The 25,310-nt window shown below is 45.1% G+C and overlaps 1 protein-coding gene across 9 annotated transcripts in view; it reads left to right on the forward strand.

Annotated features, from left to right (window-relative positions):
* Positions 1–25,310, forward strand: part of LOC147026600 (ras-specific guanine nucleotide-releasing factor RalGPS1-like) — a 278,462-nt gene that overhangs the window by 54,501 nt on the left and 198,651 nt on the right. Inside the window, exons 1-2 of one of the 9 annotated variants that reach the window (XM_085882179.1) lie at positions 10,712–10,900; positions 14,601–14,650. The gene's annotated coding sequence lies outside the window, so the exon portion shown is untranslated. Of the gene's footprint in view, positions 1–10,711; positions 10,901–11,303; positions 11,329–11,749; positions 11,775–14,600; positions 14,651–21,393; positions 21,451–25,310 lie in introns of those variants that run through there. The other 8 variants (XM_085882171.1, XM_085882177.1, XM_085882178.1 and 5 more) reach the window with 8 other exon arrangements.

A 25,310-nucleotide genomic window follows, 5' to 3' on the forward strand; every position in this document is an offset into this window, starting at 1 on the left:
GGGGCCCCCTTGGTCGCACTATCTCAGCGCGGGGGGGAAACAGGAGGGGGTTGCTGATGCTCGGGGTATAGAGGATCTTTATTATCCCTGGTGTGCGTCTCCACCTCGGCCAGGTCGCGCTGCCGGCCTCCCTCGGGCGTGCAGCTCCTGGCACCGGCGCGAGCACCCCTCGTCCGACTCTCTTCAGCTTCTCCAGCCACTGCAGGCCGGGCTCCAGACTTCTTTCGTTCTCGTTTGCCACTCTCTTCTGACTGACGAACACCGTCCTTTTATCCCCCGGTAACTTCGCCTTTGACCCCCTCCCTTTGACCTTTCACCTCGCTCCCCATTGGCCCGAGAAAAAGTGGGCGTGAAGGCTTTTTGATCCACAAATTTGCATATATCGATCGTTCTGGAGGCGGGGCCAAATCGCCCCTCGCTCACCGATTGGACGGCAAAAAGTGGGCGTGTGTCGTTTTTGATCCGTTTTTGAAGCACAAAATCCGTGATTTTGTACACGCTGTTCGACGCGCGTTCTGCATGAGTCCAACACCGGTACCCACAGCGGGGCAGAACGGTGGCGATGCTACGGTTGCGAGTGTGACGGGAAGGTCGTGGCGGTTGTGGTGAAGCGGCGTTGTGGTTGGTGGTTGATGTTGTGGTTGTGATCATGGCGGTTGGTCCAAAATAAAGATAGTAAAAAGAAAAACGGCTATCCTGAAGAGTCGCAGCACGTATAAATGACATGTATTCCCACTAGACAACGGGTTTTGGGCCTAACTACACATGTACTTACCGAGATACCTCACCTAAGGGACCTGAATGGTGGTTTGCGAATTTGGTAACCACAACAATATATATATATATATATATATATATATATATATATATATATATATATATATATATATATATATATATATATATATATAATATGCATGTGTGTGTCTATATATATATATATATATATATATATATATATATATATATATATATATATATATATATATACATATATACATATATTATATATTACACATAAAGCCTGGTGTTGGCGCAGTGGTTAGGGCAGCGGCTTGGGATCCAAAAGGTCCTGAGTTCAAGCCCCGTTGGGCCACTGAATTAATACACCAGGGGGTTGACTCAGCCTGTCATCCTTCCGATGTCGGCGAAGTGAGTACTGTTGTACTGGCCGATGTATACCATAGTTAAAATAGGTGTACCATATCCCTGTGTCGTAAGAGGCGACCAGGGTTGCGTCAGGAAGGGCATCCGGCGTAAAACATGTGCCAAATCACGATGCGGATCATACGGATTATCCGCTGTGGCGACCCCAAACGGGAGCAGCCGAAAGAAGATATATATATATATATATATATATATATATATATATATATATATATATATATATATATATATATATATATATATATATATATATATGTATATATATATATATATATATATATATATATATATATATATATATATATATATGTGACTGTGTGCGTGTTTGGGGGGTGGGGGGCGTATTTGGTTCCACAGCGAGCCCGGGCCGTGGAGGAGAAGGGGGGTGAGATGTGCATTTTAACCCTATCAATGCTGGGTGCTCAGCGCTCCCCGAAATAGCAACACTGGAGCCGGAACTGCTCTTGCGCCGCTCATTGGCATTCCGAGTTGCTCACCACTTTGTCTCCGGTCTACGATGTCTCCGTGAGCCTCGTGCGTATCCTCGTGACGCACGTACGAGAACCTCCCCCACTCTCGCTGTACCAAGCTTTAAGGTGGAGGGGGAGGGGGCCGTCTGTGGACTCCTCCACTGCAGATTGACACCCCCGGCTCCAGAAGTACCCCTTTTCATCCCTTCCATTATTCCACCTTTTCTCCTCGAGCGAGTGCACTGCATGTTAATTACAACAAGGACAACCTCGTGGACACTTTCATGGGTGTTTTCAATGGCAGATATGTTCCTCCGTGATCTGTCAAGGTGGATCTATGTTCGATTACATCGAGGCTTTCTCACGGATACCTTTCATCATGGACCCAAACAACAATGGGGAATATATTTTACCGATAAAACGGATCAATCCATCAATTTCAAGCACTGTCCTATCGGACAGTGCGGAGGTCTCGCCGTCGACCCGTCGATTCCCCACTTGACTATAAACTGTCCAACTGGTGCTTCGCAGGAGGGCGTCGCATCACAAGGTGCTTCGTTCCTTGGATGAACGTTAAGCCGGGTGTCATATCTGCTCGCATTAGTTGGTTGATCAAGACCTCACGGATATCTTTCGGAAGAGTAGGGGAGTTATCTCCAGCTACGTGATTAGATTCCAAATTCCTATCCAAATCACCTTTGGTCGAACGTCAAGACGGGCCAGTCGGTTCTTGAAAGACTTGGGTCAAATTCATTACCCAGCCGACCCCACAGAGTGGGAATAATTGGGGCTGTTAAAGTCAGGTCAAGTATTGGAGCGTGCACCAGAGCAGCGCGGCGCTGCGTCCACTCCACTGGTACTCCAGGGGCCTCCGTCTGGCCATCCCCCCAGCAGATGCCTGGCCCATCCCAATCTCCTTGAGATTCCGATTAACCTGCTGCAACCACGAGGCACGTGGTCGGCCCAATGGCCTCCTTCACTCATGAGATTCCCTCGCTGAGAGAATCTGGTAGCAGGATCAGCATCAGGAAAACGAGCCACATGTCCATACAGCCGCAGCTGATCCTCACAGACTATGCAGGTAACAAATCTCATTTGAGTCTCTCTGAGCAACTGTTCGTTGGACACAAAGTACGACCAGCTAGAGCCAAGGATTCTTCGAAGAGACCTGGTACCAAAGGAATTAAGTCTCCGACTCAGATACTTGGTCAGAGTCCAAGTCTCGCATCCATAGAGCAAGACTGGAAGCACCAAGAACCTGAAGACTCGGACTTTCGTCCTCCCGCACAGGTACCGGCAGCGCCACACCCCATTATCCAGTGAATCCATGTCCCCAGGCCCGACCCACATGTCTATTGACTTCTGACTCACAGCAGGCAGAGACATAAATGTCACTGCCGAGGTAAGTGAATCTCTCCACGACCTCAACATCCTCACCACAAACAGGCACAGACAGGACAGCAGCATCCAAGATGTCATTGAAAGCCTGGATCTTAGTTTTGACCCAGGAAACCCATAATCCCAGCCGCTCCGACTCCTCATTCAGCACCTCGAGGACCCCCGAAAGGATATCAAAAGTCTTCGCAAAGATGACTGCATCATCTACGAAATCAAGGTCAGAGATCTTGACATTCCCAAACGATGCACCGCAGCTTTATCTCTCCAACATGTTCCCCAGAATCCAGTGCTTGTATTAGTTGTTGTCTACTGGACGTCCGATACCATATGCTGGCTTGTCCGGTACACAACAAGCAATAGTAGTGGTAGTTGCCGATCACATATCGCAGCTCTCATAATTCCATTAGATCTCGTGAGAAAATCATGGGAGAGTTTTGGTCAGTGTGGATATCGGTGAAGTGAATACACGGGATGAGTGAACATTATTGTTTTAATGAAGAAGTCATTAACTTTAATTATAGTCAATGAAGCACAAAACAAGGCAGAGTGAGAGTTCACAATGAAGTATAGCAATTTGGTGTGAAGCAAGGACTTGGGAATCATACTCACACCACATGAACCGCATCAGGTGCATCGAGTGTGTCAATGGAATCAATGATAATCTTCCTCGCAAATGGAAATGACGTCACAGCACGTTGTACGAGAGCATCTGTTAGCGGGAAAGTTATCTGGGTAAGAGGAGGAACTTTTGTACAAGTTTGATGAAAATATATGTTTCTAACAATTCAGCTTGCCTGTGGACAATGAAACTTCTGCACGTGGCGAGTGGACGTGCTGCGGCACGAAGCCACACAGGATGTGCCGTGCAGTGCGGGTGTGGGGAAATCTGTGCATGTGTGCGAGTGAAAGGATGAGTGTATCGCCGGGGTGTATGCACGGTTAGCATGGACTGAGAGTACGTTGGAGGAACGCGTATGAGGGGGTTGTTAAAGACTGACGTCTTTGGTTTGAATTTAAAATGGCTTCCCCAGAGTGTAGCATGTACGAATCTGATTTGGAGTGAGCCGACCGGAGGGGTGCAAAGCTCGCTGCATGTGCGAGAATGCAAGCATGGAGGCAGGCATTTGCCAGGTAGATATTGTGGATTTTAATTTTTATATGCTCCAGCCCGGTTTTATGCAGAACACTGCAGTTAAAAAGAAAACGTTTTATAAAAAGCAGGCAAGCAGTTGCTGTTTTGGTGCATTTTATCGTCCCGGTAACACCCTGGTATGCTGCCTTTCCTTCTCCTAACAGTACCTTCTCCTCCTCTCTTGCTGCCTTCCCTTCCCCACCCCTCACACTGCCTTCCCCTACTCTCTTGTTGCCTTCCATTCCCCACCCCTCATGCTGCTTTCCCTTCCACTCACACTGCCTTCCCTTCCCCTCCCCTCATGCTGCCTTCCCTTCCCACCCCCTAATGCTGCCTTCCCTTCCCTTCCCATAATGCTGCCTTCCCTTCCCTTCCCACAATGCTGTCTTCCCTTCCCTTCCCCTCATGCTGCCTTCCCTTCCCTTCCCCTCATGCTGCCTTCCCTTCCCTTCCCCTCATGCTGCCTTCCTTTCCCTTCATGCTATCTTCCCCTTCCCTCATGCTACCTTCCCTTACCCTCCCCTCACAATCCATCCCCACCTCTCTTGCTGCCTTCCCTTCCCTGTCTCTCACGCTGCTTTCCCTTCCCCTCAAGCTGCCTTCCCTTCCCCTCCCCACATGCTGCCGTCCCTTTCCCTCCCCTCATGCTACCTTCCCTTACCCTCCACTCACACGACCTTCCCCTCCCCTCTTGTTGCCTTCCCTTCCCTTCCCTCAAGCTGCCTTCCCTTCCCCTCAAGCGGCTTTCCCCCCCCCTCATGCTGCCATCCCTTCCCCTCCCACATTCTGCCATCCCTTCCCCTCCCCTCATGCTGCTTCCCTGCCCTTCACGCCACCTTTCCTCCCCCTCACACTGCCTTCCCTTCCCCTGCCTTTCCTTCCCCTTCTCTCATGTTGCCTTCCCTTCCCCTCCTATCATGCTGCCTTCACTTTGTCTCCCCTCACACTCTTCTCCTCTCAACCCCCCTCCACCACCACACAACTCTCCGGAGGTCGAGGAGAGGAAGGCGTGTCAAAGAATGGGAGAATTGGACAAACGAACGCCTTTTTAGCACTCTGAACTGCTGCAAGGATCAATTCCACAATTCGGTTTAGGTTAAGAGATTCTCGAGCTTGTCACGTGTGGAAATAAAATAAAAACATAAACAGTGGTGCAGCTTTTTTGACAATTGAAGGAAAACGCCCTTCCTTTCCTTACCTTCCTTCATACTGTTACGGTTTCCCGCCCGTCGGCGTGCGAACGACTGCGTCTCGCCAATCGCGGCCGCTTCACCCACCGAACGGACAATCCAGTCGCGGCTTTCCGGATCAACGCCGGAAACCAGCCACGGGTGTGTTTGTAACCACACCACAACCTTGTCCACACTCTACCTGCGCTTGAGGGTCCGATCGCCAAATCTTCGATTTACCTAATTATTCGCACGGGTAGGTTACCGAGAGATTGTACCTCAACGGGACCGCTTGGAAACGAGCCGCTTAAGCAGCTCGCTTCCTTTTGGGATAACCGAGCGGGGTATTATCGCGCAGTCCCGTTGGACCCGATCACTTTACCGGCTATTTAAAGACCAACTATATTCCGAGTGCAAGATGGCAGCTCAATTCAGGGAAGAGGATGCAACAAACAGGTTAACATTCACACAAGGACATTTATTACAATAAAGCACGTATGCAATTATACAAGCAACAAAAGCACGACAAAAGAACTATGACCGTCTATATGAAATGCAATGCAAATATTTACAGTACACAAAGCACTTAACAATTTCCTACTTATTAGACGGACCCACGGACACACGTACGCACACACACACACTCAAGAAATGGTGGCAGAGGCATTTAATAATGAGCTCCAGATCGGAGGACAGGTGAGCTGAAACCCAGAACCTATCTCGAACCTCTCCACCTCATGTGGTCTTCAAGTTGTTCGGACCCGGGCTCCATCGAGAGTGAGCTGGATCCAATCGCCATGAGCCGCGATCCTTCCCGAGCTCCCGCGAATCCTCCCGCGCTTCTCAACATGTGCTGGTGAGACGAGGCGCCGATCCTTCCCGTCGATGCGTCACTTCCCTGAGGATCCACCTCCACGATGAGGTCGATGAGTCACACCAAGCCGGGAACCAAAATGGAGAACAAAGAGCTCCACGAACCAAGAAGAAGAAGCCACCACGCGCAGCTCGAGCCGAGCGACCAGCTCAACTCTCTTCCAAAGCAGCTCGAAGCAAAAAGCTCTCCTGAGCCAAGCAGAAGCCAAAGCTCACTGAACCACCAAAGCAAAAAGCCTCCAAAAAGCCTCCTCCCGAGCCAGCCAGGCCTCAGCCGAAGCTCACTGAGCCAGCCGAAGCAAAAAGCTTCCGAAGGCCTCAACCCTAACCCAAGCCAAACAGGACCCGAAGGTCTGCTGAGCGACTACTCTCTGCCGAAGCAAAAAGCTTACTACTCAACTCCCTTCTCCAACTCTGCCCCCGAACGAAATAAAAGATCTCCTCTTATCCTTCTCCCGCCCTTCCCCCGCTCCCGGCGTGACTCATGACTCATGCCCTCGTGCTCCATCCCCCGCTCAGTCACGGGTGGGAGGGAGTTGTTGACATCATGAGTCACGGGACGGCAGGGTTCTTCTTCCTTTTCGCAGAAGAGGGGGGAAGGACGTCTCCATTTTTTCGTTCCTTAACTATTAAATTGATCCGCAGCGCATATAATCGATTTCTGAACATTTAAACTATGAAAGGTGAGCTATCTTGGGAACAAGCACTTATCGACATAGCTGACGAAAGGAACCTGTATGTTGTGTGCAATCAAATTCCAAATTCGTAACAATACTGACCTCCTCCAAAAGCCCCTCCCCTCTTCCCCCAATGGACGTCTTTGGGTGGTGTCCGGCCATTGTTTAAGATGACACATTTGAACGTGCTGTTTTAACGTACCCCATTTAGTTCAATCCTGTACTAATGCCGGCAGATGGGGACCATTCCCCCTCCCCCCTTCTTTCCCTCAAGTCCCCAGACTAAATTGAAATCGAGAACTCCTCCCCTCTTTTCCCCCTCAAGTCCCCCTATCAAACGCAAGTTCAGAACACTCCCTCTCCCCACTACCCCTGTCTCTCCCCTCCTCGCACCCACCCCCCCTCCCGGAGTATATAGCGACGTGTGGTAAGGCGTCGCTCCCACCTCCCCTTCCTCACCACTCCCTGCTCCCCCACCCCTTGTCGCCCTGCCTCCATCTTAATATTCCCGTCAGCGTAGCGATGGGTTGTATTTGTTATTCGACATTATAAAAGGAGCCATGTCTCTCTATCTGCCTGTCTGTCTGTTTGTCTTGTTACTTGTGAAAATCGAAGATTTTTCAAGTATATTGGTTGATATTGTGCATTATTCTGTCTGTCTGTTTGTCTGTCAATCACCTACAGGTCACAATCTCAAACCAATCTTCAGGAAACTTCACCACATGGTGGATTTCGTCATAAGAAAAAAGTCTATTGTTTTTGAGGTCGAGGTCAACATAGGCCAACAGTCAACAACTTTGTGAAGTTTCTAAAATCCTCAATTTTCACTGAATTCAATCACCAAATCAGGTCACTGAGTTCAACCACCAATTATTTTTCAGGTCAACATAGCCAAAAAGTCAACATAGGCCAAAGGTCAACAACTTAGGTGGGATTTCTAAAATCCTCAATGTTCATCCGATTGACTTGAAATTTGAAGGGGATTTGCATATCAGGTCACTGAATTCAATGAACAAGTATTTTTGAGGTCAACATAGACCAAAAGATGAACATATGGCCAAAAAGTCGACATCGGCCAAATTTCTGAAATTGTCAGTTTTCATCCGACTCACTTGAAATTTGAAGAGGATTTGCATATTTGGTCATTGAATTCAACCACCAAGTATTTTTTAAGGTCAAATTTCTTTTATGGATTTCGCCATCCTCGTGCTCTGCATGACGTCTCATTCTTGTTTGTCTGTTTGTCGTGCTTTTACTTGAGAACGGATTAACGGACATCAATGAAATCAATGACGGTACAGTAGATTCAGGGAACTCCCAGGAAGATTTGTGATGTCATAAATAAATAAAGGAAGGGTTGTGCACGTGCTACGTGGGCAGGTGTGGCAAAACTGAAAACTTTATGAGTTATCTTATTGGGAACTTCAACGCAGGAGGACGTACAACCCAGCAAGCTTGTGAAATGGGTGCCACCCTATGGTTGTTTGTTTGTTTTATGCTCACCTGGAATGCAGTTCCAGGGAGCTTATATGGGACGTCCGTCCGTCCGTCCAACTTCTTCTCTGAAACTACACATACGATGATTTCGATCAAACTTGACCGCAACCTTCATCAGCCGTGATGGACTGAAGTTTGTTCACGACATTAACAAAATCTGGAAACTCTGCCTGTAAAACACCGGTGATGACAGTTTTTAGCTGGGTCTGGATTCGAACCCAGGCTAGACAGCTTCGAGGCGAGTGTTCGTGCCCCGGTGTAAAGACTTCAAGCTACCCCCCTTTCAAGTTACCTCCCAGTCATCTGAAATCGATTTCAAGTTACCCCCGGGGGTAGCCTGAACCCGATTTCATATTACCCCCGCATTTTGACATTACCCCCCTCCCTGATTTCGCTGAAATGATAAATTATTATGCCCACAATTCATGATACGTTTATTGAATAGAACACGTAAAACATACAAGTTTGAAAGCTCGTCTCAAAGTCTGGAAACATAAAAAAATGTAACAAAAATGTTAATTGTATTGGTGGTGGTGGTCGTATGGCAGCTTAGCTGCCAGGGTCGCTATCATTTCTTGAAGCGCGACTGTGTCGCTGATGCAGTGCCCCTCGACCAGTACACACACTGGAACTGGTACTCATTTCGCCGACCTCGGAAGGATGACAGGCTGAGTCAACTCCACCTGGTGTATTAATTCAGCGGACGACGGGGCTTGAACTCAGGACCCTAGGATCCCAAGCCGCCACCCTAACCACTGAGTCAACACCAGGCTGCGCACTCAGCCTGTCATCCTTCCGAGGTCGGCGAAATGAGTACCAGTTCCAGTGTGTGTACTGGTAGAGGGGCACTGCATCAGCGACACAGTCGCGCTTCAAGAAATGATAGCTACCCCGGCAGCTAAGCTGCCATACGACCACCACAACTAAATTGTGGATTAAAAATAAGCTGTTTTCATTGCCTTTCTTATGCATTGATTTTATTTCGTTGTTACCATAATTGTAAATACTAGTGTGTGGCCGGCCGTACGTGCAAAAAATAAAAAAAACTTTTTTATTGTGACGTCAATAGTGCAGTTCGTGCTTCGTCCGTTTCAGCTGCACGACGCCTTGTCACGCGTCCAGTGTTGTCTGCCAAGTGAGCAGCTCGTGCTTCATCCGTTTCAGCTGCACGATGCCTTGTCACGTGCGTCGCGTCGCGTCGCGTGTCAAGCGAGCAGCTCGTGCTTCGTCCGATTCCATTGTGCGTGCACGACGCGCAGCTTTATTCCTTCGCTCTTTTAAACGACGACTGGATTGGGGCATTGTTTCAATTATATCGGACCAACCGTATCATAAATGGCCATAACTTGGGAAACACTTGAGAAACAGCTGAAACGGATGAAGAAAAACGATATCAAACCTTGAAAAGGCACATACTCAGGTCCCCAGCGTCAATTGTGACATCATATCAAAAAAATTATAAACAAATAAAAGAATTGTGATTGTGACGACACTCGTGACATCATAGCACCGTGTCCTGTCATTGGTTGATAAATAAATGGCCATAACTTGGGAACCATTTGTCCGATTAATATCAAACCTTGAAAAGGCACATCCTCAGGTTCCCAGCAATATACCTGGCAAGTTTCAATTAGATCGGACCAGTGGTTGTCGAGAAACGGCGGTCACACACACACACACACACACACACACACACACACACACACACACACACACACACACACACACACACACACACACACACACACACACACACACACACACACAGCTGGAATTATAGATCGAAGAAGTCTGAGTTGGTTAAAAAGATATACCAGTTTGTCTATTTGTATCAACTATATCGAAGAAGGATTTCATAAAAAGATGGCAAAAAACGATAACTGTGAGAAATACTGATTTCAATTAATAACAATATTAAAATAAAATCATTCATAATAAAATCAAAATTCACTGCAAACAATTAAAAGGCGGTCACGTGATCAGTGGTTTTTCCCTAATTAGCTTTCAATATCAATTAAATTACTATATTTTGTAAATAAACAACATAAGTAAATGTTTTGAGGGGGGGGGTAATCTGAGATCGTAGGGGGTAGGATGAAATCGATTTCAGATTACCAGGAGGTAACTTGAAAGGGGAGGGGGGGGGATAGCTTGAAGTCTTTACACCGGGCCCTTTACCGTCCCGCCAGCCCCAGCAAATGCATCAATCAACGTTTGTGTCGATGTCATCTGTTGTTCTACGTGTCCCGCTGACGAGGACCGACACGAGGCTTCACGAGAAACACTAATAAATAATAATTATTCTTCCTTTCGATCAATCCAGCGACGGACGAAAACTCCGGCGCTGATGCTCCGCCCAATGAGTGACGTCATGGCTGCAGGGCGGGGCCGTGTGAGCGAGGCCCACGCTGGAGGAGGGGATCGGGATGACAGACGATGGGGGATAATTTGGTAAACGCGCCGCTACAAAGAGAGAGACGCAGAGCCGTGTGCAAGCGCAGGGACCGCAGCTGGCAGGTACGGCTATGTGAGTGGTTGCCAGGACGACGTGTACCCGGACCCTGTAAGCGAGTGCGTGACGGGCGGTCTTTGCACCACGTAAAGCTCCGTTTGGGTGGACCCGGAGCTTTTATGTGTCCGTCCGTCCGAGTGAGCGTGTCCATTTCGCCTCGGGTTCCTCGGGTTCCGCGGGTTCCTCCGGTTCCTCCGATGTGGTGTATCCGTGCGCGTCTCCTTGGTTAATCGTCTGTGTGCCTGATTTACTGCTCCTGTGGATGTGCGGGTTTTGGGCGAGGCTCTCTGCGGCACCACGTCGGTCTTCACGCTCGCCTGAGATGCACAGCACGGCACAGCACTTCACAGCACGGAAGGAACCTTAGGCTGGGAATATCAGAAGGAAAACCATTCCATTGAGTGCTTTGTTTTCCATGAGGTTTCTGGACCAGGTGATTCGGGTGTCTATCCGGCTTGGTGTTGATATCGCATTGCGATTGAATTCGTGAGGTGTATTGGCAGAGCACTGTTGTATACTTGTATTGTTTACATGTTTTTTTATTTTGTATTTGGCAGCGTTTGTTCAATGCACGTCGAGTCTTGTATGCACAGGTTGGCTCTTTCAACTCTGACCTCGTAATTTGCTTCCTTCGCCCATATCGTCCATCAGCTGGTCATCTGTGAGGAATTTTGCAAACGGTGGTTCCTCCTCAAGGACTTGCTTCGTTGAATTGTCTTGTTCTCGCGAATCCCTCGGTCGTGATCAGTGGTCAGTGAGTGCTTCCTTCGTCTTTCAGATGGAGATGAACGTTGCACAACAACAACAACAACAACAACAACAACAACAACAACAACAACCTCTTGAAGCACTGACAGGACCATCTTTGGTCTTGGCCTGGTGAATGATTTTTTTTTTTTGGTTCAGTTATGGTTCAGCAGGCTCCACTACACTTCCTTCTGAATCCTGGGGTTTGAGCAAACGGTGCTGATTGATGGAGACTTATTCACAGGAGGACATTCGGTCCATCATACCTGTGCCACACCCCGGACAACTCGAGATGTTGCAGTTGTCTTTTTGAAGACTGTTACTTTTCTTTAAGTTTCTGGTTTTTGTTTTTTTTTCTTGTTTGACTTGCATATTTCTCATCTGCTTCGTCAGAGAGCCCATTCTGATGTTTTTTTACCGCAAGAGTTATCGGTAAACCCGCAAACGAGGAAGATTTGCTTGAGGGAAATTGACGTTGAAACGATGAAATTGATTGGAGAAGTTTCCAATCGTTGATCGGGTTTATGGGGAAGGACCTGCGAGACGTGGTCGAGATTGAGTGGGATTGTTGGGAAGATTTTTACAAAATGAGATGTATTCTACTTCTGCCAGCACTGTACCACAAAGCGCTATCCGATACGAAGCTATCTTAAGTTATCCTGTAGGATTATAAAAGCTTGAACTTGGCAACCCATCTTAGATGGATGTTCTTGACTAATGGATGTGATTGCAAATTGAGAAAGTTGGGAGAGGATTAAATAAGAGGTGGGGGACACCTGAGCTTGAGTGAGGTGCACAAGAGTGAGGTGAGCAGGAGGGTGAGGGCCCACGGTATGATGGTTATCGAGCAGGTGAATGGATGAGCCCGAGGTTCCAGCTTTAGATGGGTTCATGCGGTTTAATCCAAGCCGGTTCTCATTTTGGAGAAAATTGAGAGCCCTTTGCCTCAAAAGAACGAACGGAAGATTCATTGCCATTGATGGTGATTATTCCCGATTGACATTCTCTCCCATGAAAAATCCCAATTTCTCCTTTTGATCCTCGCCACCTCCTTTTACACATTTTTTTTTCTTCCCCTCCTCTGTCGACCAGGTTGTGAATGGAGATTCCGAGTGTTTGTTTTATTACGAGTTTCAGTTTGTATAAATGCTTCGATGGAGCATGGGATTCTTTTATCACCTTTTCTCCATATTTGCCTAATCGATACTACTTCTTTCATTTTCTTTATCTACACAACTTCCCTTCCATTAACTTCGTGGATGAAGGAACATCCTTGATTCTTCGCACTTTTGCTACTTACTCTTATTTACAAATGATCGTAAAAGTTATTGGTAGTCAGGATGGGCACCTCACTCCACTCAAGATCCACGAGGTCATGATCATCATAGACTAGACACTCAGGAGGGGTTAGCAACGGGTAGTTGTCTCGTAGTTTTAATGGAATTCTGAATGAGTGGTGAGTTCACTCAATGGTTATAAGAGAAGGGGGGAGGGCATTGGGGTGACAAATACATGAGACGTAGTCCGCCTTTTCCATCATGTTGGTTTTAAGGAATCCATTAGCGACCTACACCATGATTGTGTTTGGTAAATTCTGTGTCATGGAAACTTTAATCCATCCCAGAATCGGAATGGATTTTGCCAGCATGTTTAATTTGATTTGTTTTACTGTGATTTGTGAGACACTAACGGAGGTAGGTCGGTGCACATCATTTGTCACACGCACACAAGTCACTGTTAAACTCGGACCATACACCTCATTATCCCTTTTCTGTGAAACATGGTTTTAATTTTTGTTTTTTCGAACCTTTCTGGAAACTCGAGTATGATTATATTGCACTCTGTATATAAAAGTAAAGAATTTTCGCTGCTTTCCTTTGGCTTTGGGAATGTCATTTCTATCCATCTGTCTGATTAATGTTCCACGTCTTACAGTCTGCTGCATGGGACTCAGCTACATGAAAAGTATCCAGTTATTTTATGCAAGGAACTTGGGTCCACGAGTAGGGCATTTGCCCATAATGCCTGCACTTTATCAGCACCACATCAATTGACTCTCAGTTTATCGAATATATTTCACCGAGTAGGGAGAAAGGGGACGTTGTGGTTGTTGTTCCTTGAAGGACCCATCGAGAAGCGCTGGTTGTTCTTGGTGGTTGTAGTTAAAGATCCAATAATGCCTTTCATGAAGAGTCGGCGAGTCATCACTGGCACCTTTAAACGAATTACAAATTATTGCTACCTTCTGTCAAAGTGGCCTGCAACTGAGGGCGACCTGGCCGTCATTGGTTCTTGTCTTGAAATGTTTCTCGACTTGTCCTGGACGCCCCGATCCAATGTGAATCTATGTACTGTTTCTGCTGCCACCACCTTTCCAGGGAGACCAATTCCATGCATGAACTACTCTCTGAGTTAAAGACCCCTCCCTTACTACCGTCTAAACTCCCCTCTTCTTCACTTTCAAGCTATGTCACCAGGTCCTATCACTTTCCATTCTGCCGATAAACTCTTCTGCACTTATTTTATCGATGCCCTTCATAATCTTCAACATCTCTGTCAGATCTCCTCATAATCACCTTCTTTTCATGCAAGAAGTCCCATCTCCTTCAGCTGCTCCTCATAACCTTATCTTGCTAGGCCTGGAATCGATCTAGTCACTCTATGTTGAACCCTCTCTATGGCAGCTACGCCCTTCTTCAGATGTGGCAAGCAAAACTGTACACTCGATTCGAGGTGAGACCTTTATTTTTTTTGTCCTACCTCAAGTTGGGCTAGATTTTACCGGTACATCTGTAAACCTCCATTAGCGTGTATGCTGTGTCGTGCTGGAACTCTCAATGGTGCTCATGAGGAATCATTGTATTCTGAGCTGTGGCCAAAACATTGATGTCGGTAACAGGTTTGCTGAAGCTGGCTGCCAAGATGATTTCATTATTTCATTATTTATTTGTTTTACAGCGCGTGCTTGAAACCTTGGCATGGGGAGAAGGAATACTTGATCTGCAGAGGTATGCACAATTTATTTTGCTCTTCTTTTGAAGGAATTTTGATTTGTGTAAAGGAATGAAGAGGTGAGGGATTTTTCTGTTTTATATAAGGTCCAATGCTTGGAATGGAGAGTGTACACACACATACACATACACATACACATACACATACGCTGATGAGACAAACCCTTTACATGGTTACTGAGCTTGGGGGAAGTGCCATCACTTCCCACGGTACTCTGGTACGAGTGACATCATACCAATGGCGCTGTCTTTCTCACCACACTCGGTGGGGTATTTCCTCAGGAGGAATTTTGTCCTCCCCATGGATGCCAACCAATGTGGATTGCCCATGTTCTATCCTTTTAAATACTGACCGTCAAGCAAGGAAGAAAGCAGCACGGACCATTTTTAAAGTCTTTGGAATGACTCGGCCGGATAGGTGCAGCTTCGGGTTATGTTTTCATCCCTGTCTCTGACTGTCTGTTTGTCTGTGAATAAGATATTTCAAAAAGTTGTTGACAGGATGGGTGTGTGACACTGCCTTAATGATTACATTTTGGTGAAGATCTGGCTACTAGAGGTATTTTATAAGTGAATCTTCACCATTGAGTGATGGGGCTAAAAATGATATTCAGTACACTTTTCCGTACTTGTGCATCAACTCGTTTGTATTAACCTTTGATCTCCATAATATAGTCAAAATGTGCGGTGGATAGATGGACATTCATATATTGGGACCATCTACATGTTATAAGCACAAAAGAGCATTGAGGTGTCTTATTTTCTTTCTTGTGCCTGTGGGTTCGCAACATTGCTCCGAGTGTGGCTGTGCCACGAATACAGTGCTTGTTGTAGTTTGGTGCAGGAATTTGTAATTTGTTCAGGGTGCCAGTGATAGGCCGCCTACTCTTCACAAAAGACACCTTGGGATCTTTAACCCCCACCAACGAATGCTAGCAGACAGGAAACTCAGTTTAACGTCCATCTGAGGAATGGCACACACATTGATGAATCGCCCTGCCTGCGAAACACCGGGTTGATAGTTTACAGCTGTGTTGGGAATCGAACCCGCGCTAGACGCCTCATAAGAAAGTATGCATACATCCAGGCTATCCCACCAGTCCATTGAGGTGTGAAAGAAAGACAATATCTGATTTGGAAAAGGCAAAGTTTCCATACCAAGATCCACTGTCCAAAATAGATAGTGTGTTTTGGTCACATAGATTTACAAGTTTCCATTAAAAGCATTCATGGGCAGCACTCTTTTTGCCCTTGAATCCCCATTAGCAAATCGAAGCTGTTAATTTCAAGCTAAAACTGGAAGGGCACTCGGTTGAGCACATACCTCTGCCATGCTGAACAGTTTGTTTTGTATCCCACTGATATGCTGGATCTGGATTCAGAACTGAATCAAAATCGAATCTATTTGTTCTTTTTGCCTTACAAACTCATTCACAAAGTTTTGTCAAAACTCATCCACAACTTTCTAAAATATCATGCTATATATATATATATAGTTTTTGCCCAAATCTCTCGATGGTGAAGAATCACTTTGAAAATCAAAAATTCTCGGATCGGGATCATCATCAAAATCAAATCAATTCTTCCTTGTAACACACTCAACCTATCCACAACTTTTTTGGATATCTTCCCCACAGACAGACAGACGGTGGTGAATCACAACCTCCATCCACCTTTGGTGGTGAAGGTAATGAGAACGCCAGCAAAGATGCACGTACTTTACAGCCCATACATCGTTAGCATGATGAGTAGATTAACCATTCATATGGAATGCTAAATTTGAGGGGGGAGTGGTGATGGTTCAGATGGGAGTTTGGGGGAATGTGATGGGAATAAGCCATGAAGGAAAAGTCACATCTGGATGGGGATTAAAATTCTTCCAATTTGCGATGTAATATGTAGAAGTCCCTTTTCCCTGAAAACAGGTCGAAAAAGGAAATTGCAGATTGAAAATCATGTCAAAAGCTTTCTGTTGGAGTTGCTAAAGCCTTGATCTGCCTTCACTGTTGTAGGTTCGATTCACACAGCTGCTCGGAAACCTGACACCACCGCATCTAAATTGTCCATATAAATGTCACAGGTGCCCTAAGGACCTCCATTAGGTTATAAGATGACCACCCCCACCTAAATCACTGAAATGATTTACAGAGTCCAGGATAAGAGGAGTATTTATCACCAACAAAGGTGTTTGACGCTAAGAGCCTCTTTAGCCAGGCTGTATTGTTGCTATGTCATCTACATTATCAAGTTACAAAACACAGCCTTATAAATTAGGAATTTACATGATCAGTCATTCGAAAAATTCATCTGCAAAATAAAAAGGAGCAACCACAGCGAATTAAATGCATGAGGTAAATATGGATCCAAACGGAAGAGATCCCAATCCAAGCATGCCATTGATATCTGTAAAGGCCGGTATCACGAACCACCTGCAAAAGGCCATTTTAATATAGAGGGGATGATGGGAGGAAAGACTCGTCCATTTTATTTGCAGAGTCGATGAAGTACCTCCCCACCAAATGAACTCTACATATCTGGGTCCAACCGCTTGACCGAACGCAATTCCCTTCAAACATCGTTGTCCGAACGTCTTGTCGAGTGACATTGACTTAACATCAGAGGAATTCTTACGACGGATCTTTAACACGATCGATGAAATGGCATATATTTATGAGCAGCAGTTACAAAGCATTGTGAACTCGTGGAAAAGCTAGAACCAGATGACGTGCATTAAACCGCCACACGGATGATGGCGATCGGCAGTCGCAGAAAAATGAGAAGTTGGTTTGAGTAATGTGCGGTCTACGCTCTTGCGATGGGAGCTGGTTATTTGTTAATGCAATGCCTAAATTATTTCTTCTGCAAGCGGAGGCACTTTTAGCACAGCCTATGTACTCTGGAGCGCAGGAATGAGGCAGTATTGGTTTTTCGGTTTTTTTTCATATTGATTAGACATAAACCTGATGGAGAGGCAGAATGGGTGGCTGCCTTATCATACGCAAACAAGCATGCCACTTCTGCTTGCACGCAATCTTGTGCTCCTACTGGCACATGTGTGAAGATGCAGATCATTGGAAATTCTCGTGTCGAGACACCTCAAGGTTGTGAAGCAGTCTCGTAGAGCAGGATGAATGGTTCCGGTACAATTTGACCACATCTGAATGTAAGGTTTACACCCTTTGATAACTTGTAATATACATTACAAAAACCTAATTGGTGATTATTTACCACCACCTCACCATTGCGCAACCAAGGTACCGGCGCTGATGCAGGTGTGACGTTTGTAAGTAAAGGAGGTTAGCTTGTGTGGTTTTGCACGTTGAAAGTGAACATTAAGCAAAGGGAACTATTCTAAGTTGTCCTACCGAAGCCGGTTGGACCTGCCGCCCAGTGTCTGGCTCGCGTACTTTTGGACCAAATTTCTATTGGTGCAGTTGGCAGGCCAGCATGGGAAGAAGTTATTGTGGCTTAAACTTGCAAGCTGAGCACAGCAAAATGGCCTCGATGGCTGCCTTCCAATCCACTGTTATTTCAGCTGCTCTGCGCCAGGTACAAATACCAACATGCGGAGCTGGCATGCAATGCAGATTGGGTACCATTCTCGCGAGCGTTTGGTTAACTGGGTAATGAGTCTTTTAGCACTGAGTTAGCCTGGGTTGTGGAGCTTTTACTGGGTAATACAAGTGAAAGCTTTGCGAATGAAACTTTTGTTGTGAGTAGGTTACCTGTCTGGTTGCCAGGGTTTGTTCCAATAATTGTCTGAGCCTTTGTGACATATTAGCCAGCAGAGGGCAGCAGAGGAGAAGGTTGTCTCGCATTGTGTCATCCACTGTCATTTCATACTTTCAATGTAATGACTAAAATATGCCCCCACCCTCCTTCCACCTGCCACTGCTCTAATCTGGCTTGAGGCGAGCGAGTTGTACATCAAACAGCTCCTGAGATGTCATGAACAGCGAGTTTACCTTTTTTGTGAAGTGTGTGTGTGTGAATGACCACAGTTCTATATCAATGTCACCACGTGGAAACTTGGGACCATCTGATTTGATTTTGCAGTCAAATCTGTACAAACAGCAGATGCTTCCAGCAAGGGGAGCTATGGCTTGAAACAAAAGGGATCAATGAGCCGGCTGTCCTTCCTGCAATCACGTGGATGTGAAAGATTTTTTTTTAAATTTGTTTTTAAATCTGAGTTGGGCTTTGGACCAGTACATAGCATGGATATATAATCGCCGCTATCCATCTCTCTCTCAAATCATAACGGCCATGCCGATATACTTGGCAAGTACAACAATTATTGTTGTGTAAATAGTGCCATATGAGTTCAGGTTGACATCAACCTGACTCATGACTTCTTTCCAGTCATCCCAACTGCATTGGGCCACCAGGGCACATGTGGCATGGGTTCCTATATGGTGACAATTCCGTGCTCCTTTGCTGAACTGGTTGTGCTCTTTCTGGGCGCGCCTTCAGGTGCTCGTACATCCTTCATCATTGATCATTGCATGTTTCCAGCTTGTTCCATTCTCGAGTGTTTTGAAGTCATCATCGTTTCTGTTGTTCTCTTTGATGGAGCCATCGCTGCACGAACTAGCCGCATGGATCATAGTTCTATGTGAGAGTCGAGGAAGAGTCGGAAGCTGTCATGCGTGTGAACAAACTTTATGCAAATCGTGTATGGTTCTGCATCTTCATCATAAACGTTGCTTAGCAACAAGACATTAATTTTTTTGTAATAAAAAAAATGCTGGCAGACTCGATTATTTGAGAAGGAAATGATGCTCTCGAGTAAATCCCACGCAGAAAGAAATCTGACATCTCCCATTGGAGTCCTACCACTTGTGGGCCTGTTGCTACAGTCCTAAGGAGCCGGGGAGGCCAATTCCTTGTTAAGATACAAGTGAAGGAATCGAGATTTAAACGGTGAGCTTTAAGATTTGCTTACAAGATTGATTTGCAACAAGTTCAACTTTTTCTAATGAGAGAAGAACATTTGCTAAAGATGTGCGTTGAAGCAGGATTCAGATTGGATTTTCCGCTCGTCTGTGCTGCCTCCGTTGCCAGTCTTTGTTCCACAAAGATTCAGATATGCTGTTCGGTCTGCATGTAAAAAGACTTCCATAATGCTATGATTAAAAACAAAATTTTTAAGCTTCTTTCACAATGTATTGAAATATGTTTCGCCATTTATTATCTTGCCAAAACGAAGTTTTTGCAAGATATATTAGTCAGCTTGTATGTTTTTTTTTTTAATTTATTTTTTATTTTTTATTTTTTTTGTTTGTCTGTAATCACGTATAAAAAATTCTGCAGAGCACAGTTATCATTGGAAATTTTTGTAACTTCGCATATCAGAGGCCTATAGAGGTCCCTTTCAGCGCACAAAAATTTGAAGGTCAAGGTCAAAGGTCAAGCTCACTTTGTCGCAAATCAGGGGAGTCGACGAAACCCTTATTTTTTGAGTAATTTTGATCGGATAGTCTTCAAACTTCATGGGAATATAGTTCATGGTCTGGTGCTCAGCTGATTAATTTTTGGTGGCGATTGGCCTTGACCTTCATATGTTTTATTTTTATTTTTAATTTTTTTTTTGTCTGTAATCACATATAAATCACTCTGCAGAGCACAGTTATCATTGGAAATTTTTGTAACTTCGCATATCAGAGGCCTATAGAGGTCCCTTTCAGCACATAAAATTTTGAAGGTCAAAGTCACTTTGTCGCAAATCAGGGGAGTCAACGAAACCCTTATTTTTTGAGTAATTTTGATCGGATCGTCTTCAAACTTCATGGGAATATAGTTCATGGTCTGGCGCTCAGCTGATTAATTTTTGGTGGCGATTGGCCTTGACCTTCAAACTTAGCGCCTAAGGTCAAACATATTTGACCCCAAGGTCAAATTTTCAAGTTTTAGGAACCATATCGTGTAGTACCTCAAATTGAACACCTCTATGAGTGCTTTCTAGATATGTCAAGCTTGAGACATTGTGACGTTATGAGGCAAAAGCATATTTTTCATGGTTACTCTGTAGAACGATTCTCATCGGAATCTCTCGTAGGCAGATATTCCTCAAGCAGTCGCTCCTGGTGGATAGCAGCTCTGTTCACCTCAGTGTGACCTTAAGTCACACGTGGTCACGTTTTGGCAAGATACGGGTCACCCTGCGGGTGACATTGGTTTATTTGTTCTTTGGCATTTCCCTTTACAAAAGGTTATTTTGAGATTCTCACTAGATATCTATGAAAACTCGAGAAAAATTATATTAGTTTTTTTTTTTTAATTATGGGTGAATTGATATTTTATGGGTCCATCTCAAAAAGTCCCTTGATTCCTGAGTTAGCGTCTCCTACCTTTGTTGACTTCAATTGGAAACGACTCGATGCTGGTGAGTTCAACAAATATTTGCTCTCGGAATATTTGGAGGCGAAATGTTTGAGCAGAATAGATCTCGTAGCGGTAAAGTCTGTGAAGGACTGGTTGAGTTCACAGAAAAGACCATTAACTGTAGAGTATTTAACGATGTTTCATCATGTACCTAATGGGAAGCGATGAATCCCGACGCCTGACGGTTTTTCGCATGATCTTGGCTGAAATCCGTGCAAGCTGCACAAATGTGACATCTTGCGCAACGTAAGCCGGTTCCATATAATTTTCTTCTGTTGAAGCCAATGCTGTCATATATTATGAAACTAAGATAAGCACACCTCGTGACACAGGTCTGACTCGGTGTGCCATTCGAGCTGGGATGGGCCTGGTCTCTGCAGCCAGGACAGCTAAACAAGTCAGTTAACTAAAAGGTATTGTACAAACTATGATTCTTCACATCTTTTATCGACTCAAGCATCCTTGACAATTACTACAGCCATTAACAAAGAAGTGATAACTACTCGTAAAAACGATGGATGACACCAATGGGACATTGATTGAGGTATGCTAACCACCATGGGAAGCAAGGAGAAGCTGACGCCTCATGTGTTATCCTTTTGTTGGAGTAAAAGCGAAGAAGGGTTGACGCCCAAGACGTTAGCTTATCCTTACTTCCCACAGCGGTTAGCATACCTCGATTGTCTTTCTCTTGATTTCATCCATTGATTGACCTGTGTGCCGATGCAGATCAACAGAACTTCTTCATTTGACTTGCATATTCAAGGTGTCATGGTTCAAAACCATGACTGCTTATAGCACCAGTGTGGCAGCTTTACAATCTAATAGTTTTCTTTCCTTTTATTTTTTTTTCTACTGGGTTGTGGGGTTCAAACCTGGTGTCTTTGCATCTTAAGTTCAGAGGTGAACTTGTTCTTGAGATGTTTGACATCATCTTACTGTAAATTTCCACCGCTGTGAAAGAAACGGTTTATTTTCACCTCAACCTTTCTTAAAAAAAAAAATTCAGCACTGTCAGATCCCAACATTCGCGGACCCCGTGTATTCATGGGTCATAAGTGTGACCTGCTTTTACATTCTCGCTTCGCGTATTGTTTTAAAAAAAAATAAATACACTTTATGGCTGGTCTCCGATATTCACTGCCGTTGATATTAATTCAGCCTGGGAATTCTTCCACAGAAAACTGCTCTCTATTATGCACAGATTCAGCCCAGCTCATCTTCAATTATCTTATCCATCCTTCTGCTCTTGGTTCTCTGAGTCTTGTGGTGAGGTAGTTGCTTTAAAAAAATTGCATTCTCCTGGAAGGCAAATCCAACTGAAGGCAACCTCGTATCATTCCACAAAGCCCGCAACAAGTGTCTACTTTCAAGAGAGCCAAAAAACATCATCTGTCCAATCTCAAGAATGACCTTTCAAACTTGTCTCCCTCCTCGAAAACCTGGTGGTGCCTTGTCAAGTCTGTCTGTGGTGTATGCTCCCTTTCCATCCCTTCCCTCACTTCAAATGGCACCACAGCCATCTCTGCTCATGAGAAGGCTGAATGTCTCAATTCTGTGTTTGCTTCAAAATCTTGTCCCAAACTCCTCCCTATCTGTACCCATTCTTCCTAGTCATATCCAATTGCTCCTGAATTCTGCGTCTTTTGCACCACAAAAGGGGAAAAGTTTCTGCCAACCCTCGACTCTGACTGCAACCGGACCAATCGACATCAACTCGTGTGTCATAAAAGCCTGCTCTGCTGCTCTTGCACTTCCTCTTTCTGTCCTTTTCATCCTGTCATTTGCCCTTGGTCATCTTCCATCTGTTTGGAAATCAGCCAACATCACTGGACGACATAAAAAAGTGCAAAAACTAATCTCCTTAACTACAGACCAATTGACTTCCTTCCAATCATCAGCAAGGTCATGCAATCCATCATCACAGTTGATTTAATCATTCCTTTTCTCCAACAGCCTCATTTCAGATCATCAATTCAGATTCAGATCTGGTCACTCAACATTGGACATGTTATTTCTGCTCTCCCAATGGATGGAACCCCTCAATATCAAGCAGGAGATCAGGGCCATCTCTCTGGACATATCTTGAGCTTTCAATGCAGTCTGGCATCCCACCTTGCTTTCCAAACTGTCTGCCTATGGAATCCAAGGTCAACTCCACTCTTGGATGACTGACTTCCTCCACTCTCGTATATAACGTGTGGCTGGCTCTCAACGGAACCCTTCCATCTCCTCTTCCTGTCAAGGCTGGAGTACCGAAAGGCAATGTTCTAGGCCCCATATTAGTCCTAATCTTCATCAATGATCTCACTGACTGTGGAAAATCCTCTTTCTCTTTGCTGATGACCACTCTCTGCTGTTAGATCCCTCATCCTTCTGACAGACAGGCAATCAGTCTCTTCCCTCTCCTCAGGCCTTGACAAAATCACAAACTGGTCAACCATAAGTTTTCTGATACATCAATATTGTCCACCCTTTGCATTCTCCTTTACCCCTCATAGTTACCTTCATCCCTTGTTTGTCCATCTCTGTTTACTTTCTCCCTCCGCCCTGCTGTAATGGTGTGTTGTGTCCTGATTTATTCTGTCATCGATCTTCCATGAGCCTAGACCTTGTTAAAAATAATAGAAAAAAAAAATCAACAATGCCCTGATATTTGTGGTATTTTTCAGGAACTTATCACCCGTGAATGTCTGCCTCCAACAGTATTTTACACTCGTCCATACCGTCAGGTGCATTTTGTTTTTGGCTCATTGGCTCTGGAAGAAGACCCACCCAGTGTTCAATCAGGCCTTGTTTATATTCAATCTAGCGTTCAGTGGTATTTGTCCACATGATGGATTTTCCACTCAAGTTGAAGGTGAGATGGTCGTGTTTTCGCGCTCTGAGTCTGAGCTTCACAGAGCTTGTTGCATTGTGCGTTTTTGTGGAGAACCGTTAAACTTCCCAGATTTGCATTCCATTTGTTGGCCTTTCTAAAGGTTTTATTTGAAAGGGCATTTTATATCCATTTCTCACACCAGCTTGAATATTCAGTGTGCCAAGATGCCAAAGGATATGAGTTTTGAGTTTCCTTTGGTACATTGAACACTACTGACTGACTATAAGTCTAGGACAAATTTTGAAAAAGAGTTTTAAAAAGGTAGTTGGAAGCATTTCATGTTAATGATTGGCATTCAGGCTCACTTTGTATTGTAGGATGTGCTGACTTTGATTAAAGTGTTTGCCACATTAGATTCTGTGTTTTTTAACCCTTTAATTGCCGACTCAAAATAATGGCTCATCTTCTCAAAATAACAGACTGTGAGAAGTTCAGAATATGTATTAACCCCACGTCCGGTACAATTCAAAATTACCACTCGGGCAATACTTAATGATTTGCTATAAAAGTCCAGTGAAGATTGGTATTGAGTTCCAGCTAAATTATGTATATCACTCCTCCAAAATGGTCTGACATACACTGGCTTGGCTATGACATGTGCTACCTTCGGTACATGGGAATCTTGGTCAGCTGCAACGCATACTGAGGCAACCATTGGTGCACCCGCACGACACGAGCTCAGAACATGCTTTTGAATTTGGAGGGAGTGACAGTAAGCATGGCACCAGCTTCTCGTCTTTATGATTCCTGCCCATGGATGGAACATATGGGAGATGTGGATGGAGAGAGTGGAACTGGTTCCAGCCACTTGCTTGGTAGTGCACATGCATAATGTGGAATCGTGCTGCATCAGATGTTTGAGGTAGTTTCTTGAGACCACCCCAGAATAGCTAGACTCGTGCCTCATCACAACTGTTTATATTTGGTATTCCATGCACTTTGTAGATGAAAACCTTGGATGATTTGATGACGTCATCGGTAATTTCACCTTTGCCTAGACTGTCCAACAGGTCATGGTGTTCCTTCAACAATGGCCAAGTCGTCGACTTGCTGTGACCAGAGTTGAGACGTGCTGTCATACCTCGTTAAGGAATGAAAGCCAGTATCGCATCATCTTGAGGGGCTGTCAAGTGCTTTTGAACATTGTGCACTTGAATAAACTTGGGGGTCTTGGCAGTGTCAGTTTTCATCCACAAATATGAACATGGCATTTTGTCATTGGCCAGCAATCGCAGCAGTCAATCAGTGTCACACATTGACATGACTGTCGAGTCCGCATTGGCATGAAGGCAGTGGAGTACAAGACTGGTATCAGCCTCCTCGTGATCCACTTCAAGTGCTGTTACATTAAACTCCGGGTCTGAAGCCTTCACCGTTGTAGGTTCTGCAAAT

This window comes from Eptatretus burgeri, chromosome 5 (genome assembly GCF_056783735.1).
Source record: "Eptatretus burgeri isolate ZD-2024b chromosome 5, Ebu_testis_v1, whole genome shotgun sequence".
NCBI lineage: Eukaryota > Metazoa > Chordata > Myxini > Myxiniformes > Myxinidae > Eptatretus > Eptatretus burgeri.